Source organism: Neopelma chrysocephalum, unplaced genomic scaffold, assembly GCF_003984885.1.
Source record: "Neopelma chrysocephalum unplaced genomic scaffold, ASM398488v2 Primary Assembly neopelma1_25, whole genome shotgun sequence".
NCBI classification, from domain to species: Eukaryota; Metazoa; Chordata; class Aves; order Passeriformes; family Pipridae; genus Neopelma; species Neopelma chrysocephalum.
In genome coordinates, this window is record NW_020897694.1 from 46661501 (window position 1) to 46683419 (window position 21919).

The window sequence follows — 21919 nt, forward strand, 5'->3', positions numbered from 1 at the left end:
TACTAATTTAAGTGCTACTATAATTACAGGTAGAACAAAAGTATAAATGGTCTGAATGACATTTTTCCACATCACAGATAATTAATATTGACGCTGAATTATATTTTGGCCCCTTTTCAACTTTTAAGGAACAGTACTAGAAAGCATTAGTCACAGGAACACAAGGAATAAATCATAATCTCCTCTGCACCTCTTCTTTCCAAGCCTGTGGGAACACACATGAAACCATTACCTTTCTCTCTTTAAAGCCAGGTTTAGGTAACAGAAATCCCTGCACATTTGATGGCTACAGCAACTCCTGTTGAGTAAATCTCTCCATGCCACACTGTCTCTTTCCAGATAAACAGGCATCGTTGAAAGAGTACCCGGTTTCCCTCCCTAAGGATAACCAGGTAGGCAGGTAACCAACATCTTCATCCTATCCTCCTTTTCTCACTTCCCTGTTTTTCTCCTTGTTCCACCTCTAGCCCCAACCCATTCTGCCTCTTTCCTACAGCTTTTCTGTAATAACCCAAAACCCCACAAACAAATCCACATATCTGCTCTCTCTGTTCATGTGGAACTTCTGCACAGAATGCAAATTTTTCAGGAACAAAGTCATTAGCTAAGCTACAGTCTAGTTCCCAGCATTGTTTCCACTGTATAAACATTCAGTGCTGGTGAATTGTAAAAGACATGCTGTTGAGGGACCAGGACCAGAGGTCATCTTGTTCATCTGATGGTCTGGTACATACAAACCACAGTAACATATACTGTCTTATTTGCTCTTCTTCTGGCTCTGTGTTAGAATTCTGCCTTCTTGGTGTTCAAGCTTCAACAATCTTGGCTTCCTTTGCCAAGATCCCTTTTTTTCTCAGGAGAATGCCCCATTCATGAGACTATGAAGTTTTTTTGCCTCTCTTACTTAAGCTGTTTCATTCTTTGTGAACATATACATTAGGCCAGGGATGAAAACAGCCTTCTTAGCAGCGGTTGCATTTGCTCACTGGATGGAGAGGCGAGAACTGAACCCAAGGCTCCTGCCTGCCATCTGCCTTCCTGCTGAAATCATGGAGACTCTATATTAAGGGAAGTAAGTCTGTATGTGCAGGGAAACGAGGGAACTGTGAGAAGTGGCTGGTGTAAGTGCCTAACTCGGGCATTGTGAGATGCAGATGGACATTCAGCCCAGGATAACCTGTGGAGAGGAAAGGTAGAATACACATTAATTCTCCATGTTTCTAACAGGCAGCACTCCACCAAGATGACCAGATCCTGCAGTTCCTATTTTAGGTGTCCAGAGTTACACCAGACATCATATAGGATGTGTGAGGTCTTCACATCTGCATCTTGACACTGACTATCCTCTCTAGTGTAAAAAACTGCAGTAGCTGTGATTGACTGATAGAGAAGGAGTGAAGGGCAAGACTAAAATGTTTTCCTACGGCAAAGGGGCTCCAGCGTGGAGCACGTGTGGCTGCCTGGTGGCCAACTGCTCACAGACAAATACAGGATCAGCTCTTCTGTGGATCACATAATGTGATTCCACAAAAGGGTGAGCCCTCTCTTCTCATTCCCTTACAGAAGTTTACTCTTTTTAAATAGAGAATTGCGACTCAGTATTGATACAAGTTAAGGGACAAGAAACAAGCGGTTGACCCTTTCCACTCCTGTCCCTATCAGATTAGTGCCTTCATCCTGTCTGCTCCTTCAGCAATACATTTATGTATTCATTCGTGTGTTTCTTGGCACAAAGACCCTTGAGAAAAGCCCAGCCTACACCACTCCTTTTCCTCAAACCACTGGCACGTCAAGAAATACCAGGTGCTCTACAGTGACGTACAAACAGCAGTTAGAGCAGCAGTGCAGACACCTCCTCCCCAGCAGAGCTGGAGACCACTACCACCACTACCTCCTCCCATCTATATTGTCCTGGCACTGTGGGGCTCTGGGAACAGGAATGTACAGAGGAAAAAGGTGGAGAACTGTGATACTCAGCCGAGGATCCACCCTGTTGGGACTGACTTTTAAGCTGGTCCTCAGAAAGTCCGTCTGGCCGTTTCCTTCCCACTGCTCCCTCCTGCTAAGCTCACAGTTTGTCAGGGGAGGAGTATTCAGTGAGTGAGTGCATTGCATGTAACAGCTACACCAGGAACTGCAGTTAGCTTATTTTTTTACAGATGCACAGTCTGCCTTTCTCAGAAAACCAGATCCATTGTTGTGTCTACCACAGCTCCATCTGCACTGAGTACAATAGGCTGGCATTTTATCACAGCAGCCAGCCATAGTCTATCCTCATATCTTTCCTGCAGTGCCCAAAGGGCCTCATGGTTGTCTTTACATTTAGATTTTCTGTGAGCTTCAAAGAGAAGATATTATCAGTTATAAGGTATTCAAGTACCAGAGGACACTTGGGAGAGGCCAAAGTCCTCATGTGCATAAGGAGAGCTAGCAGTGGCACACGGGTGGTCTGTGCTGCCTCTGAACCAGCAGACAACATTGCAGGTACCCCTGCAACATGTTGGGGCAAACACTCCCCAAGGAGTAAAGGCTTTAAACTGAAAGACAGCAGGTTTAGGCCAGATATTAGGAAGAAATTCTTTACTGTGAGGATGGTGAGGCACCGAGGTTGCCCAGAGAAGCTGTGGATATCCCATCCCTGGAAGTGTTCAAGGCTTGGATGAATGGACTTTGAGTAGTCTGGTCTAGTAGAAGGCGGTCTGGTCCCGGCTGTCTCAGAGGGAGTTGGAACTAGATGATCTTTAAGGTCCCCTCCAACCCAAACCATTCTGTGGTTCTGTGATTCCATTCCGTGCTTCGCCGATTGCTCGAGGTATTTAGTGATCCACTGCACCAGGGTCTAAATTCAGCTGCAATATTTGTTAATCAGCGTCAGGATAAAAATGAGCAGGGATTTAGTAGCTCCGATGGGTTCGGGCCGCGGGGGCCCACTAGGTGGCATTCCAGTCCTCGGCATGGCCAGGAGGCAGCAACAGTGCCACCAGCTTGCTCAGGTTGACAGAGGCCACCAGGGTGTCCTTGCTGTCCACTGACTTCTGATTCTTGCAGGAAGCAAAGCTGTATAATTATTTGCTCTAAACGTGTAATTTTTCTCATGAATTTTGAGATATGCCAATTAAAATATATTTTTTTTTAGCTTGATATATTCTGGTGGGAAAAGGAAAGGGAGAGGAAAGACAGAAACCTTTTTCTTTGTTTGGACTATTTGGCAGGGCTAAAGCATGACTGTCTGCTTTGGCTCTTTAAACCACATATCACATCTGTAAAAACATAGTGGCAAAAGGAGGAAAAAATAATCTGCAATGCTTTCCTGGTGGTTTCTGTGAGGCTTTCATGTAACCAATACATTTTCATCAATTATGCATTTAGGTCACAGGAAGAGTTGGTTGAAGGAATTCCTTTGCCTTTTCAAAGTTGCTGTCAGGAAGAAAATATGGCCAAGCTGACGGAGCTAGAAGAAATGTAGTTTTGTTCTCCTGACCTGATATTTTTCTTTCCACTTTCTTTACCATCATTCCTATTTGCATAAGCATTTCCCCTGGCATAGCAAAATCTGTGTAGGGAATGCACAGGGGCCCTTAGAACATTGAAAGGTCTTATTTTGCAATGACAATTCTAAAGTATATGTAAACAGCATTAAAGAATTGAGAAAAAGGCCTTCCCTGTAAAACATTTGGTCAGATGTGGAAAAAAGCATAGGCTCCTTTGTGGACAGCATTCCCATATGTAACCTCTGGGCTTCTGTGCAATTTACAACCCCAAGTAAGGTGCTTAAATATCCTTTTAAAAGTATAATGAGAATTAAGTGCTAAGGAACAGATTCTACTATAGCCACTGCAAAGAACAGGCAACAGCTGATGTTAGCTACTGAAAAATGCCAGAGAAGACCTTAAAATCTTACTTCTTCCCTATGCTGATGATCACAGGAGTCTCAGAGCACTTGCTCTTTTTCTTGTGAAAAATGTCTGAGAACTTGTGGAAATGCTTCTGATGCTGTGGTGCTTAGAAAGTTGAGCAGGGAAGCAGAAATTAAGGGGTCAGGTCTTTCCACCACTACATTGTTAAGGAGGCTGACACTATCCTTCAAACCCTGGCAAAATTAACATGGGAAAGGCAGGAGGGAGAAGAGAGAGATTACTGCAGTTAGTAGGAGAAGGAAGCTCTGCATTCCCACCCTTTCTTCCAACTCTGCTTATGTATTTTACTTACTCTTCTTAAATGTACACTATATTACCAGGCTTGGGAACAGAGACAAAATGGAAGTTTCCCACTTCTGAAGCAGTTGGCTGGAGATTTTCCCTTTGCATACTGAGGCCCAGCATCATGCATTCCTGTCGCCCATCTTCAGCAGGATGGGCAAAGACCGCTTTTCTCTCTGTTCCTGGCCTGAAGGTTGGGCTAGTCCCTTGAGAGACAAAGCTGTGGCTGCTGAGACCTCCATGATGAGGAGGATCTTACAACCAGGTGATGCTTCTCCAGTGCATCACTTCTTCCTTGGATCACTTACCTGAAAGTAAGTAGGTTGGGACATCCAGCAGTGCCAGAGCACCAGCTCAGGCTGGGGAGAGGCCAAAAGGCATGAGGTGGGTGACAGAAGGCTGGCTTGGCTAAGGCAGACCAAGCTCTCCCACGTGCTGACTCCATAAGCTTAGGGAGTTGTGGCAAAGCACATCACACTTGTTTAGAGATCTATAGCTGGCTCTGAAATATGTGGCTACATAACAGGAGGCAACTTGGACTAGCAACAACCCTCCCTCCTAGAAAGTATGAAGATAAGATCAGCAGAGGGCAAGTGTTGTGCCTATAGAACTAGAATACCCCAGGACCAGGGTTAGTGTCTTAACCTAGTACGTATTGCCCTGTACCAGCTTGTTTGGAACAATGTATCTGCCAATGAGTAAATACATTTCTACTGACTGAGGGATTTGAGAGAGATGATGAAGAATTTGTGAAACCTCATTTGAAGTTGTCATGGACCAAAGCTGTTTATTACAAAATTACAAATTGGGCTGAGGTATTTCTCTGCTAAGAATGAAACACAGAGTATGCCTCTTTAATCCAGAGCAATATTTATTAATTTGTTTTCATTTTGGAAGTGAAAGAGCAGTGAAAGAGCTAAGTACTACTTCAAAGTTTAAATTTAGCATATTTGTACTATATGTGCATAACCATTGAAGATATTTAAATTGATTCTCAAAATAGTCTCTCAGGCAAGAAGAAAATCTCCTAACTGGTTTAAAAGAAAAAAAAAGTTAAATTCTGCAAAAATTAAGGTTACACATGCAAAAGTAAGAAGTTTGCTTATGTTTATGAAATAAATCTGTCCTATGAGACAGGGCACTTGGAGGCAGGGCTCTTTCATGCCTTCCTCTTGGAGGTGTCCTACTTTCCACAGATGCTTAATATGCATTTCACAGTATGTGAATGACTTTAGCATTGGAACAGGCTGCTGAGGGAAGTGGTGGAGACACCATCTCTGGAAGTGTTCAGGAAATTACTGGATGTGGCACTTAGTGCTGTGGTTTAGTTGACATGTTGGTGTTCAGTCAAACATTGGACTCCATGATCTTGGAGGTCTTTTCCAACTTTGATGATTCTATGATTCTGGGGAAACCTCTAGGACTTTACCCTGAAGCCTCTGGTTCTTCTGCTTCCTAGATTTCTTTGGTAAATTGTTAATTATTTAGTCAATGCTGACCAGTAAGAATAAAAAAAAAAAACAAAACCAAAGTTTTCTCTGATACCGTCTGCTAATCCTGGTATTCTCCTGAGAATGACTCCTAAATCACTTGCCTGCTGACTAGGATTAAAAAGCAAAAATGGCATTTCTGAGAGCAAAAGCCTTCATTTCCTTTACTTTCCTTGCAAATACAATTAAGTGGATCATTCTGAAAGAAAAAAATTTTTGTGACATTTTTGTGGGGAAAAAGCACTCCAAAATATTGCAGTCTCCCCCCACCCAAGAATGTGGTTTTATTGCTTAGGCAAAAGCACAAATCATTTCTACAGCTCCTCTTAACCCCTTATAGGCACTTAGACTCAGATCTTCCTATTTCTACCAAGGCTGTATCTTACTAAATTGTGGGAATAAAGTCTTGTCCTCTGTTAGAGTAAGTACTAAACCATCCATTTACTTTGTGGGGCCTAAGATTTACAGCCTGTTTATGAAAGATAAGAAAAATCAGCCTTTGAAATTCCCACTGACAAATTTTGCAGGAGTGGAAGTATTAGCTCTGGTCTTCTACTTATTCATACTAGGAATTAATTCTGGTTTACTTTGCTCTAAATCTTATTTACTTTCTGTTTTCCAGCATTGCTATCAGCTAGAAATTACCTTTAGCCCTAGAACCGTATTTTTTCTATTTCTGAGCAATAGTATATATTAAAGTGTGTTAAGTGCTTTTAAGCCATAGACTGACAGGTGCTATATAAATATTTATCTTTGTTATGATTGCATAAAGCAGAAGACTCAGAAGTATATAAAAGAAAAATATAAAATAGCCCCAACTTCTGCCCTTAGTTTTCACATCTATTTCATAATCAATTCAGCAAGAGAAATCCCTCACAGAAAGAAAATATTCAAACTGCCTTGTAGCACAAAACAAGGCTAATTTTAATTCATGTTAAATTCTCAGATTTGCACTCACGGTTAATTCAATTTTGAAATGACCTTTGAAACAGTTTATTCCAAACAAATGTAACTGAAGGGTTTCATAAAAAAGTACCCTTTTATAATCTCTTATTTGCAACAAATCCATATTCTTTTTTGCTTTTGTTGAAATGGTGTTTATTTAGAATATTCCAGCTAGTGGGATGGTGGAAATGGGAAGGATGTCTTTCTTTGGGGAAAAAGTCTTTGTGGCACTCAGCAGAATGTGTGTTTGCTGGACTGTTCTTGTGCTATTGTTCCAGAACCACTAAAGTTTACTTAAAAAACCCAAAGTTTCAGAGAGGCCAGGTGCCTTATATTATATGCTTGAGTGTTCCTTCCTGACCGAGTTGCTTTTCCCATTAGAGTTTTTTGTCCCATTCCCATCTGAGGTTTGTTTCCTGTTCCTTTTCATTTCACCTTAGCTTTTCACGCAATGACATCCAAATAGAAAGAGACAGTCATTGCCATGGTTTTCACTCTAAGACTGAACTTCCTGGCTTTTATGGCTTATAATCAATCCCATAATGTCCTGTGATTTCTATGTATGAGTGGCAAGAAGTAAAAGAGAGTTTATTTTGCCTGTATGCAGACAGGCCAACTTTCACACATTAGGAGCAGCAACTAATCACCCACAACATTTCCTAAAGTTTATGGTGCTGGCAGACAGCTGTTTTTGTTCCAATCTGATGGTTTCTTTGCAGACTCCTGCTGCCAGCAGTGTCTCAACCACTTTACTAGTGCTCCAAGCACCGCACATCCTGAGCTACTGCCTTTAAAGCTCCATTCTACTTTATACAAACAAAAGAAAACTAGACTGCCAGCAAATACTAAGGAAACAGACATATTGTTACTATAGCCATATGCTGCACCAAAGGGAAATTTCAGTTACCAACACCTAGAACTAAAAGAAGAAAATTATAGTATGTAGGCATGCATCCCAGACCCCTCAATAAAAACTTTTAACCTTACATTTTGTTTTGATTTTTTCCCCTTTTAAATCTTGGCTCTTGAAGGGATAAAAAGGCCCTAAATCAATTGTTTACCATATAGGAATTAAGAAAAAGTTACCTCTATTCCCTGAAAGTTAACCACTGTTACTGTAAATGCATGAACTCCACATATGCTATAAATGTATAGAAGTTTGGTGTTGCCTAAGTGATTGTTGATAACAATATTTAACAACTCTTTAATATTTGACTTGATTAATGTGTAGCTTAAGAGGCTGAGGAAAGCATTCATTTCATCTCTGCAATGCTGGCTACACAGTTTTGCCCATGATCTCCTATCTGCAAAGTTGTTCTGATGCTTCCTGTCTTCAAAGACCTCAAAAGTATGTTCTTGAAGCCAAGAATATACCCTACTGCTGACAGCCCAAGTGCCTGTCTTTAAACAGAGCTAGTGTTGGAAGACTTGCGTCTTATGCTATGGATAGCATCAGGTTGAGCTTGCAAATACTGGTGTGAGGCACCCAGAAATGTTCCCTTTAATGAGTTCAACCTGGTGATTGGCAGTTTGAGGATAAAACCCCCTAGGAGTGAAATATGTGAAAACCTTAACAAATTCAGCAGGTCTCTGAACTGTAGTCAATTGTTAAATACAGGAGAAGAAATAAGTGGATTGAGGAAGGGGAAAAATCCCATTTAATCAATCCATTAAACAATAACTTATTGTCTCCTAGTAATGAGGTATAAAAACCTGAACATTCAAAGTAGATTCACTTTCTTTCTCTCCCACTGATACAAACACATTTTTAATCATGTGTATTTGTTCAGTACAGTCATGCTGTTTTTAACTTACATCTAATTATTATTTATATGATAATAGTTTCTAGGAGCCCAGTCACAGACCAGAAGGCTACTGTGTATAGAAGACTTGCAAAAAAACATACTGAACCACAAAGATGCTGGGAAATCCACTCAAGAAATTCGTGTTGTTTTTCCAGTTGGGTTCATCATGCTTCTAATTAATCTGCTACAAAAAAAGACAGTAGCAAACATAGTTTACTAAAAATCAACAAAAACCAGATCTTAAACAATGCATGATTTGCCAGAGCATCAAAATAGAAGTTACATTTTAAAATTCATCGAAAAGCTTGAATAAAATACTTGAAAAGTATTTTGTTAAAAATCTTACAACCACAGGTTCAATAAGTAAGGGGCGAAGGCATTATTTTGTCTTTAATGTGAGCAATTGTGCTTATATGAAAAAAAGAACAAGTCCCTAATGCAGAAATTTGGGTGAACTTCTGTTGGTCCTCCATTATACAAGAGCGCAAACTTGTCAGTTATAATGGCCTTGTGTTACATCTGAGGCACGTAGATTTAAAGAAACTGAAATAAAGAATAAATACTGATTCTTTTGGAAAGTACCTAATACACAAAAGAAAATATTGCCCCAAAAGACATCAAAAAGCACTTTTCTTGAGTGGAAAACAGCTACTTGGCTTTTGCAGAGCTGCTAGGAAGGATTATCAGAGCCTGCCTGGCTAGATGTCGAGAGATGTCCTCCTTCTGGGGGAAATTTAGATTGGATATTTGGAAAAAATTCTTCAGAACAGGCATTGGAAGAGGCTGCCCAGGGAAGTGATGGAATCAGCGTCCCTGGAAGTATCCAAAAGGCATGTGGATGTGGTGCTTGGGGACATGGTTTAGTGGTGAACATAGTGGTGCTGGGTTAACAGTTGGACTCTATGATCTTAGGTATCTTTTTCAACCTAAACAATTCTGTGATCCTTCAAGTGGTGTCTCCAATGACTCAAAGGCACTGGTATAGCTTCTGCTATGCTCCTTTCTATAACAACATTCAAGTTACTGCAGTTGGACAATATCCACTGCCTCAACTGGAGAACAGCCTTTGGTCCCAGCAACATCTAGTGCAATGTAATGTTATGGTGATGATGGGTTTGATAATCAGATAGGAGAGAGGAGAGAAGATATATCATAACAATGTTTTAACTGCTAGCCACAGGGCACATTATAACCATACTTGTAGGTGTAAGGCTGGCTAAATACAGCAGGCACTGGAAATCAACTTGACATCAACTAGATTCCTGTTAAATGTGTTAAGTGTATTCATATTGGGAATGGTGCCAATTGTTTTAGGATTCAGGCCACATCACTCTAGACCCCAGGGAGATGTATTGCCTCCAACAAGCCCAGCAAGTGCAGGCTCAGCAGAGCTCTGCTGAATGAACTGTCTGTGCTCCACTCCTGCACTTCACTTTCAGCCAGTGCGCAGATTTCCTCCTGCCCTGAGGAAGACAAACATCTCTAGTGGTGCTGCTCTTGAAATCTCAGGGGCCTCCTGCTGTTAGCTGTCTGCCTGAGGAAGGTCACTGTGGCCCCAGCAGTAGGAAAATGGGCTCAGAATTAAAGGCAAGAAGCAGTCACAGCTGAGGCCCTCCTGTGGGGCCACATAACAACATGCGTCCATCCTATCGATCAGTGCAAGGCAAGACAGATAACCCTTGAGAGGCAAGTATTTGCACCCTTCATATCAGGCACCTGACCTGCGTGCCTGCGCTCCTGGGATCCTTTGGCAATCAAGGAGACAGTAAGCCTCTCCTCTAAGCTGTCTGCTGGATGCACGTACTGTTTCTGCACTGGCTTCCTAGGGAGGCAGCATCCCCCGTCTGGAAACATAAAGGTCTTAAATGCTTTAAGTAGATCGTGTGGGAGACTCCCTCCTCTGCTCCACCTCATCAGTGAGTTGGCAATTGGAGGCAACACACACAGGTGAGAGGAGAACAAAGGAAATCTCCTTTATTTCTGGAAGAAGAAAAATAATGCTCTATTTTTCTTTTAAAGTATGCAGGATTACCAATTCATTTATTCATAGTACTTGGTTTTTAATCTGTCAGGGAATAATGACCCATTATTTTATACTTATGGGAAATGACACTTTCTAGTACCTGGTATTTGCAGCTGTCAAATTATATATGTCAGCATCTGTCACTCTGCAGCGTTACTTAACGAATGAGTTTAGCATATCCCAATGAGCTTCTACTAGAATGGAGAAAAATATTAACACCTTTTCTGGCAACTGTAGGGGCTGACTGCTTTTTTGGCATATTCACTTCTGCTCTATATAGTCTCACCATATACAGCCTAGGCTGCATTGTCTCAAGGGTTGTAACAGGCCTATTAAGTGCACTAACATACAGATTTCTGCTTGAATGGAATATTTTTCTTTCCTAATTCAAATGACTTAATGAAAAATGAAAATTACAGCATTAAATCATAGAGAATCATAGAGAATCACAGAGAATCACAGAGTAGTTAAGGTTGGAAGCAATTTCTGGAGATCATCTAGTCCAACCCCCCTGCCACGCAGGGTCACCTAGAGCAGGTTACACAGGAACACGTCCAGGTAGGTTTTGAATGTCTCCAGAGAGACTCCACGACCTCCCTAGGCAGCTTGTTCCACTGCTCTCCCATACTCCATGGAAAGAAGTTTTTCCTTATGCTGAGGTGAAACTTTTTGTAGCTTGTTTTATGGCCATTACTCCTTGTCCTATCACTGAGCACCAGTTAAAAGAGTCTGGCACCATCCTCACACCCACCTTGGAGATATTTGCATGTGTTGATGAGATCCCCTCTCAGTCTTCTGAAGACTAAGCAGGCCCAGCTCTCTCAGTATCTCCTCATAAGAGAGATGCTCCAGGCCCCTAATCATCTTTGTGGCCCTCTGCTCCTGTAGTTTAGTTGGAGTATCCAACTTATAGCTGATTCATACACAGAGACAAGACCCTTCCTTGGTAGATATTCTTTACACAAGCTTTCCTTCTTTTGTCACAAATTCTGCATATTTTATAACCACTTATCTGCTGCAACAAACAACAGCTTACCTAGGCATCATTTAATAACACCAAGTAGACAAGTGTGTCATTAGGACACAGGAACGACTTTGCTTTTAAGGATCATTGCATCACTGTGATTTAAGTAAAGCAAAAAGAACAAAAGCCAGATGAGCCAGAGAGCAAGGAATAGGTGATGCTGCTCCAGGGAGGAAGTATATTTTTGTCATACTCAAAGGCATATTAGTTTTGGTTGGTTTTTTTTTTTTAATATAAGAAAAGCTCCCATGGCAACTCATATTCTTCACTAGCGAGCTTTCCAGGATTACCAGGGCTTTTGGGCTCTTCATGCAATCCATAGCAGGACCCTGGACCTGTCTTAGAGACAAGAATATATCCTCAGGCTAGAAACTTTGAAATGGGAAACATATGGGACTTTGGTCTAGGCCCTTTGCTGCAGGATGGACCATAGCCTGTCGCCTTGATTTTGGGGAGGATGACTGTGGCAACTGTATTTTTTAGTACTGGATTCTGTGTATTCTAACATGATATGTTAACTTTTCTCAATGGAAAATCTGTGAAGGGAGAAGTGTTCTTTCCTCAAGTGAGTCATGCAGTGGAAAATTCCTGTTGAACTTATAGCTGCTCCCCCTGTAAAATAAACAAAATAGGTATTTCAGAATCAGAGGTTCTGTATTTTAAAGAAGATACTGTTTGCTGGGATTCCCTACCTCTGATGCATGGCAGTTGCCAAATCCCAGTACACTATAGGTACTTAACAAGTTTGTGAGCCTACATGTTTTCCATGGCTGGAAGTGTTCAAGGCCGGGTTTGATGGAGCTCTGAGCAACCTGGTCTAGTAAAAGGTGTCCCTGGCTGTGTCAGGGGGGTTGGAACTAACCATTCTATGATTCTGTGGTTGAAACAATGAGTTAGCAAGATGTAGGACTGATCTAACAGAAGCCTATTCCCACCTTGCTTCTTGCCTAGACATTCTTTTCTACAGTTCAAATACACATCACAAAAGGATGCAAGTTAATGAATCTTTCCTTACACTGAATGGAAACTGATATAGGCGCAGCTGAGTCATGAAGATTTCTGCTGATGAATCTGGTGGATGACACCCACAGGCAAGAGAAATTCATAGATAGAGACCCTACAGACAGCCGAGAGCTGAAAGATGAAGCAGTGCATGAAGCCCTAGAAACTTAAACTGGTTCCTAGTTCCAATTTAATCATATCCACAAACATCTGTGTCATTACACAATATATTTAATCCCAGAAATCATTTAAGTTGTTCCCTTGGTGATACCATCTTAATAATTGAGCAGAAAAACAGCCCCAATATCTTTCCCCATAGTATTACATATGAAACAATATATGTCTGTGAGCTTACAGCCAAAGTAGAAAGACAAATTGAAGATGAGCAATACTACAAAGGAAAATAAATCATTATGTCATGAGTTCACCAAGCATTGTTAAAAAAGAAAAATGATTTTCTGAAATTCTACTTCTGTCGCTTCCCTGGCCAAAACGGGTTACCAGATTCCAACTGGATATATGAAATTACTTTCTATCCTGAAAGTCAAATTTTCAGCAAAATTGCTATTCTTAAATAGTACTTCTTGGACTACTTAAAGCTTCCTAGAATTGTCCGATATACCCTAAGAGCAGTGATTCCAGTTGTTCATTTTGTTCACACTGATTTACAAAAAAATTTATCCCAAGCCCTTCATTTGTGCTTATGTTGACAAGAGAAGAAAAAAGAAAAGAAAAAAAAGCACCAATATTGACAGTAATTAGAATCTATCTTAGCAATATTTCAGATATTAGCCATGGGATTAATCTGACTAAACAGATATCTGCACTGTAGATGTCTGCTATATCTGAACTAATTGCCTTTGGCTTCCTTTATATGGAAAGGAATAGAGGCATTACAGCACAACACATCCTAAAGTCAGCATCTAAAATACATATCCAGTGAATCTCACCACATATCTAATTCTTTCTGTTAGTGAAGGAAGAAACATGGAGTAATGAGATGAGCTGTAAGCATCTATGGGACAGAAATCTAAAGTGAAGTGAGAGGAATTCTGTGATCAGAAAATATAAAGACTAACGTGAATCAGGTTACACAGATTTATAGGTGACCAGCTCTGTACTTACATGGAAATCTGAGGACTCAGTGCTCCTTTCTATTGAATACTGTATGCAGTAGGGATTATTTGAGCAGCATACTCAACAGGGAATAACAAAGTTTGTTAGATCAATAAAAATAAGTAACAAGAAATCTCAACAACAGAAATGAGCATGCGGACAGTTGATCTCCGTTGGCAAAGGCTCAAATTAAAGCACTTCAGTGAAATCACCGATAGTAACCCATGAAATCAGAACCACTGACCTGAAGCACAGGCTAGATCTAGCATCACAATGTCTTTACTCTTCTAAAATGCTTAAAGACAGTCTTTCCTGTTTTAGCTATTTGGATATTAATTCACCATGTTTTAGTGTGCTTACAAAGCCTTATTCAATTGGGCAAATCACCAAAGTAGAATATAAACCAGCATGAACTAATGTAGTTTGTGTGGCATTAAAGAACATGCATGATAAATTTTGGATTTTAAATACAATAAATCAGTCATTTAAATTTAATATAAGCTACGTAATTTAATTCTGCTTCATTAGCCTATATAAACACAATAAAATCCGTCAAATGCAAACAAAGGGCTTCCTAGAGGTGATATTTTAATTGTAATAAAACTGTCATCTAGATTAAGAGGCCAGCTGAACAATTCATTTCTTCATAGAAGTTAATGCTGTTCTAGAAAATGAGCTTTAGGTTTAATTTCTTCTGATGCCCTGGTGCTCAGGAAACAAGAACTTTGCTTGCAGTAGAGAGCAGAAACAATCTGCTCCATAGCCCTAGCATCACATCAGAATAAAAGGGGGAAAAAAGTAGGACTGGGTTACAACATGAAGCTCTGTCTCTGCTGCTTCCTTCAAACTATTATATTTAACATAAATGGGATCTTAACATAGAGACGTGATTTAGGGGAAGACCTTTTAAGCTAGTCAAACACAACCTAATATGCTTTAGCCAGGTAGGAAGAGGGAGTTTTCCCTGATGTCCCCCTGCATGGACCAAGGCACCATAAACCCACACCCACACTCCCTTGGCATATTGCCTCCCACAGGAGTCCCTGAGCTGTTCCGTCAGCTAGGGGAGAATGTTGCCAATCAGCAACACACACTCACTAACAAAATTATACCTGCATTTCCTTCAGGTTACCAGTGAGAAAGAGGATATTGGTTTTCATTTTTTTCCCTCCTTGAAATGTTAATAAAACTTGTGGCTTATTTTAGTTGGCTGAGAAGCAAAACTTTCAGATCTTCCACTGATTGGCTTTACTTGCTTCACTCGATGTCTTTCAGCTGGTAACTATGAAATATTCACAAATGACAGAATCTAATTCCAGCTGGGACAGTCAACTATCAGAGGCTAATTTTGCTGGATTTACCTCCCCCCTGTCCCTGCTCCTCCATACGCACTTGTACTGCTCTTCCGTATTTCATTGCTTCATCTGAGGTCCCCTGTAGCCTATACAGGGAAAAAAAATCAGCAAGGGCCTCTTTCATCAGCCTGTTGTGAAAGCACTAACCTGCACTGAAGGGAAAAATCAACTTTCGTGTTAAAAAGTTATGTGCAATTGTTTACCTTATCCTTTGAATTTTAATCCCTAAAAGCATCTCCTCCCTAAAAATAGAGCTGCATACTTTATAAGACACTTAGCAGGCAGACAGAAAAGCCACCAATGTGCCTTTGACTCTGTTTTATTAATATCACATTTAAAAAAGAAATATCTCTGCAGCTCTTCTGAGTGGCAGAAACAATATAAAGCTTTTACAGGGGACAAAGAGGCATCTTAATTTCTTCACCAGAGAATCTGCCAGGGATTTTGTGGATGTATTTACAGTTCTCCAAAACTACTTTTTGAACTGTGTTGGATTTCTTCATCCCTGACCTGAGTATCTCTGCTGAATGCAGGGGCCCTCAACCTCTCTTTTATTTGACTAACTGGGTACCTGCTCCTGCCAAACCCATTACCTGAAATGTTTGTAGTTGAGAAGGAACAGTGACAGCTTTAATTTCCAAAGGCTGCAATTGCTAACACTAAAACAGTTCCAGCGTTTCTGAAGAGTCCCTCCTGCATCACCACCAGAGCCTGCACACTTGCCTCCAGGCTGCAGGGGAGGCTTGGGGAAGGAATCCATCCTCAGGGCCCATGGCTGTCCTGGAGCCAGTGGTGCTCCCTGCATTTCAGGAGCCCAGAGGGGCGTGTTTGCAAAGTTGCCCATAGAACACGTTAGACACATCCTGATGATCTATACTGTCCCCTAGAGTTTTCCCTGCCTTCCTCAATGCATAGCCCTCCCTACTGGGTATTTGGTCTTGGAATGGAGAGAACATCCATCTTCCTGTGATTCAGACAGATGTTTTTAACAGGAGAAATGCCTCCAATCCAGAAGACAATGTGCCGTGTTGGTCTTACTGGAAAAACTAATAAAATCTTTCACACATGGAAGATATGTAATGAATCAAGAATGGTTTGGGTTGGAAAGGACCTTAAAGATCATCTAATTCCAACCCCCCTGCCATAGACAGGGACACCTCCCACTAGACCAGGTTGTTCAAAGCTCCATCCAACCTGGCCTTGAACACTTCAAGCGATGGGGCATCCATCACACCTGTGGACAATCTGTTCCAGTGCCTCACCATCCTCACAGTGAAAGATTTCTTCCTAATATATATTCTTAAACCTCTTTCAGTTTAAAGCCATTCCCCCTTACCTTGTCACTATATGCCCTTGTAAAAAGTCCCTCTTCAGGCTCCCTTTGGGTACTGAAGGTACTACTGTAAGGTCTCCCTGAAGCCTTCTTTTCTTCATGATGAACAACTACAACTCTGTCAACCTGTCCTCATAGGTGCTCCAGCTCTCTGATCACTTTCATGACCCTTCTCTGGACCCACTCCAGCAGCTCCAGCTCAACCAAAGCATTTCCACGTCCCTTTGATTTTCATTGTTAGGATTTTCTTGGTCCCTAGAGGACTCCCTAAGCTTCAGAAGTGAAAGGCCAGTGTATTAAAATAAATATCTTGCAGGGTTACCAGATCTCTAGATATCACCTTGTTTTGTAGATGAAGGAAGGGTAAACACCGTTTGTTTGCGCAGAGGAAAAAAAGCCAAAAAGATGAAGGCATTTTTAACAAGTTCAAGATGATGGGTGTCTGTCTCTGAGGAGCACAGCCAGGCAGCTGGTGGGCACAGTGGGAGGGAGAGGAGAAGAGCTCCCCACCACAGCCAGCTGTCACATTGCCCCAGTACACCTCCCCGGGCTCACCTCCTGTGCTCATTTCTTCACTCAGCACCAGATCAGCACTTGTTGGGCTGGAGGAATGGAATGTGGGGCTAAGTGGCCCTGCACCCCCAGCAGGCACTAGAGCTGCTCCAGCATCACCACTACCATGGACTGTTCCCAAATGTTTCAGTGTTCACAGAATCCAGGCTAAATCTGTAAGCCATTATAGATAATTTCAGCCTCCAGCGTAAATGTAATGGCTGCCTCTAAACTGGTCGCACCCCAGGTCCAGCTGGAAGTGGGGTACAGGAGCACACAGCAGCCTGTGCCCCTTCTTTGAGGTGCTTCCAAAGAGCTCTCCCTGCAGCCCTGGGGCCTGTCTGCAGAGAGAAGTGCAGCCAAGCCTGTTTTGAGGCAGCTAAGCCCCTGAAACCAGCTTCGATCCAAAAAGCCTATGAAGTACCTTGCCTGACAAAGTACACCTGGCATCTTTGCATGCTGACATGAATGTATAGGTTTGGGAAGAGAGTTTGTTTTTAGCTAGCCACTTCAGACAGGAACTGTATAAACACAGTTCTGTGCAAATATATATATAGCCTGTGCAAATATTAGGATAATATGCATGCAAACAACCATATCAATTAGTTCTCCTCAAAGTCAAAGGTCCCTGGAACAAACATTGATAATTGCCTCTATGAAAGCATGATGTCATTTTTTCAGTTGAATTTAAGGGCAGTAATGAGCAGTGGTAAAGCTTACCTTCCAAAGATTTGGTTTCAAAACATTTCATCACAGAGGCTGTCAATTTATGTGGAGTTGGCAGTTGTCTACTACAATAGAATAGAGAACACATAGAATATACTATCAGATAATGCCTTTGGACTTTATGGGGGTACAATCATCCTGAAATCAGTTGGTTTAAGTAATTGATATAACACTATGATTGCCAAACATTTTCCCATTTCTTTGTGCTCCCTTTTGTTTTCCTGGGGTTTAAAATTACTCTGTTATGTGTGAGCCTTCCATTTTGTTGGGTCAAACCCAACAAAACCTAGCTGAGAGTTCTGCTTTTTTCACCCCCACCTTTTCATGTCGTAGTGTACAGGAAAACTCCTGAATTGAAACCTATCCTCATCCATCATTTAGGAAATGCAGAAGCCAAAGTGCTGTGGGAAAATGCAAAGGTCTGTTTTTTTCGCTTATACTTGGATTTAACAACAGCTGGGATTTTCCTAGGAGATAAGCCAGTGAAAAAAAATATACAGGGGAAATTTGGGACAGAGACACTGGAAAAAATAATTAAAGATCACAGATCTATCAAATATTGGGCAATGCAGTTTTACAGCTTGAGAGCTGGGAATTTCATTATTTCCTTAGAAGCCAATTATAAATGTAATTACTTTTTAATTAATTCATATATTTTTTTCAGAGAAGGGTTAGAAAATTCTAAAAAAAAAGAAGTTAAAGGGTACATTTAGAATTTTCCAGTTGTTCCAAAAATGTTCTTCTTAATCCAGAATTGGACACCACATATTTTATAAAATAAATGGATTGAAGGCAGCTTGTGTTTATTATGTGCTCTACAGTAGTCAAATATCTGTCAAAAAGAAGCAAAAAAGTACTAGAAGAAAAAAAATACCTTTCTACTAAAGAAAATTAAGGCTCATATGTCATTGGAGTTTATTAAAGCTGGGCTCAATGCCATGTTTTGCCTTGATCCTTCAAATTCCAGTAAAAGATTGATTGGTTTTTTTCCCAACAATTAAACTTCCCTGCTTTCTTACAATCATGCAGAGTGATACCAGGTAGATTAGTAATAAATTGCTTACATTTTTTCTGAGCATGAGGTCTGTTAATTTTGTAACACTAAGCATTTTCTTTCTTTTCACTGTCATGTATTTTTGGCTATGATAAGCCATAAGGAGCATGTCATGTACTTGCTGTATGGCAAATTTGCTATTCTTAAGGAAAACCACACTGGCTATGTTGGAGGTAGAATATGTGGATGGGGGCCACTATGCTGTGGCTTTACCTTCGACTTTTTCTGGTCATTTCATACAAAGACAAAAATTTTGCAGACAAAGCTATTTCTATGAAAAACTGATGTATTTTTCTTTGGGTGGAGAATAGAAAAAAGTCTCCAGCAGAAAAACCAGCAGCACTGCATAGGGAGCAGTTGTATACGATTAAATGAATGGATGAACAGTTTATTTTTTTCCCCTTGTGAAACACTACATATCATAACCCTTTTACTCTTTAGCTTTATGCCCACTCTTGTCTTCCTCTTCCACACCTTTTTTCAACATTTTCTCTGAGTGTTTCATTGAAGTCCTCAGAGGAGATGGCTCTTCTGAGCTGGGTCCCACAGCTGGCCTGTGGTCAATGCAAGAGGGACAGAAGGACAGAGAGCTGCAACTCAAGAGGGCAGTTTCAGCAGGTCCTAAAACAGGTGTTCAAGAGAAATGGCTGAATTCCCCTCTAAAGGCTTGTGGCATTCTTTTAAGCAGGGACTGAAAGGTTAAGCCAGCCCGTTTTTAGGCATATGAGGATCGTTCCCACTTGGAGCAAGCAGTATGGGCATAAATAACCTGTCCCAAACTGATGAAGCCTGCTACAGTAATTCATCTGGGCTTTAGCCAGTCTGAGATACAGAGATCTGGTTGTCATAGCAGTTGAGGAAGAGCTTCAAAGCAGCTATTCCCCACTTAAACTTAAGCACAAGTTCAGTCAAAGTATGAAGGCTTACAAATTAATAATTCCCAGATGGCATGAGAGGAACTACTAAAAAAATTCTTTTCTCTTCTTCCTTCACCTCTGTATTTTTAAGTCATTATCATGGCTAGGCTTTGCTAACGAAGATTTGGGAAAGACTCTATCCACATTTGTTACAAGCACGCTGGTGGTTGATAAGGCCAATATGAGATAGACATGTCTGATTGCAAAAGGCACAGCAGAAAGACTCCTTAGGTGGTATATTCTGCAAGACACAATTCTTTCTGTGTTGTCTTTTCTCCTTGAGAGTGATCCTGCGTGTGTTCTCAAAGGAAGCAGCAGCATTATAGATGGTGTGTCTCCAGACCTCCCGATTTGAGGCCAGAGTAGACCAGTTATGTTGATCAATATGGCCAAGGCTGAGATGTTGTTTCAGGGAGTCCTTGTATCTTTTCTTCGGGGCTCCTCTCTTGTGGCAGCCGGTGGCAAGTTCACCATAAAGCAGGATCTTAGGGAGGCAGTGGTCCTTCATTCTTGAGATGTGTCCTGCCCAACGCATCTGTGACCTTAGCAACATGGCCTCAATATTTGTGACTGCTGCTTGTTCTAGATTTTTTTTTTTAAAGTAAAGCATGGATAACCAGCTCAGACTGGGCATCTAACTTTTAAACTGATACAGTTATGTCCATTTTTCATTCATATGTCTAGCTACAAGAAAGCCTGTGAGCTGATTTGGTGAATCCCATATGCAGAGTGACAGTTGTATATCTCTCATAGACAAAATCCATGATCATAGAATAATGGGATAATTTAGGTTGCAAAAGACCTCTAAGATCATAAAGTCCAACCATTAACCTAGCTCCTCCATGTTTACTACTAGATCCATGGCCCCAGGTGTCACATCCACATGTCTTTTGAACACTTTCACAGATGATGACTTCATCACTTCCCTGGGCAGTCTATTCCAATGCCTGATTATCCTTTCAGTGAAGAAATTTTTCCTAATATCTAATCTAAATCTCTCCTGGCACAACTTGAGGGTGTTTTTTCTTGTCCTGCCACTTGTCACTTGGGAGATGAGACTGATCCCCAACTCCTACAACCCCCTTTCAGGCAGCTGTAAAGAGCTGTAAGATCTTCCCTGAATCTCCTTTTCTCCAGGCTAAACAACCCCTCTCTCCAGCCACTCCTCACATGACTTACTCTCCAGAGCTTTCACCAGCTCCATTGTCCTTCTCTGCACATGCTTCAGCACCTCAATGTCTTTCCTGTAGTGAGGGGCCCAAAAACCGAACACAGGATTCGAGGTGTGACCTGAGAACAGGGGGGCAATCACTTCCTTAGTCCTGCTATTTCTAATACAGACCAGGATGCCGTTGGCCTTCTTGATCGCCTGGGCACACTGCTGGGTCATGTTCAGTGGCTGTCAAACAGTACCCTCAGGTCCTTTTCTGCTGGGCAACTTTTCAACTACTCTTCCCCCAGCCTGTAGCTCTGCATGGGGTTGTTTTGACCAAAGTGCAGGACTCTGCACTTTGCCTTGTTGAACCTCATACAATTGGCCTCAGCCCACTGATCCAGCCTGTCCAGATCCCTCTGCAGATCCTTCCTACCCTCCAGCAGATCAACACACCCACCCAACCTGGTGTCATCTGCAAACTGACTGAGAGTGCCCTCAATCCCCTCATCCAAATCATCGATAAAGATACTAAACAGAACCGAGCCCTGGGGAACACCACTGATTGGTCTGTGGTGGGAGTCAAAAACCAGCTGTGGGGAGAATTCAGTGTTTTTCAATATGTGCTGTCAGGCCTTAGTCAGTCCAACCTCTTTGACCTCTGTCCCATTGATGGACAGGTAAGAAATTTCATGCCTTCCTGACATCAGTAGTTGCTGAAGTGGCTGTCTTCCTCTCCTGCTCTTCTCTGCAGCACCTTACATGTGCTGAGAAGTGTGGCAGTACATTGGGAAAGCATTGCTGTTCACACAGCTCACTCTCTGGCTGCTTACTTCCAGTTAGTGGAGTTGTAAATGTCTTTATTATCTATACACATATATAGATACCTCATTAAAGAAATTCCTTTACAGACCAAGTACCGAAGGACCAGGGGTGAAGAAGTGAGCTGCTTTATCTCATGTTTCTTCAGAGCTGGGGGTACTTGAGCTGTGGGAGCTTGAGCTGGATAAAACTTCATGGAGATAAACTTCTGATCTTGCACAGGTTGGGATTGCTGGTTGAGAGATAGCAGATACCTCTGGCTGGAAATTGCTCTCCTAAAGACTATTTCAGCACCTCAGGTCCTTATATTCCTGCCTACAAAGTCTCCCGTACAAAACTTCTAAGCCTTGTGCTAGTAAAGCAGACCTGTGTATAGACTGGGTACGGAAATTTTCATCCATGA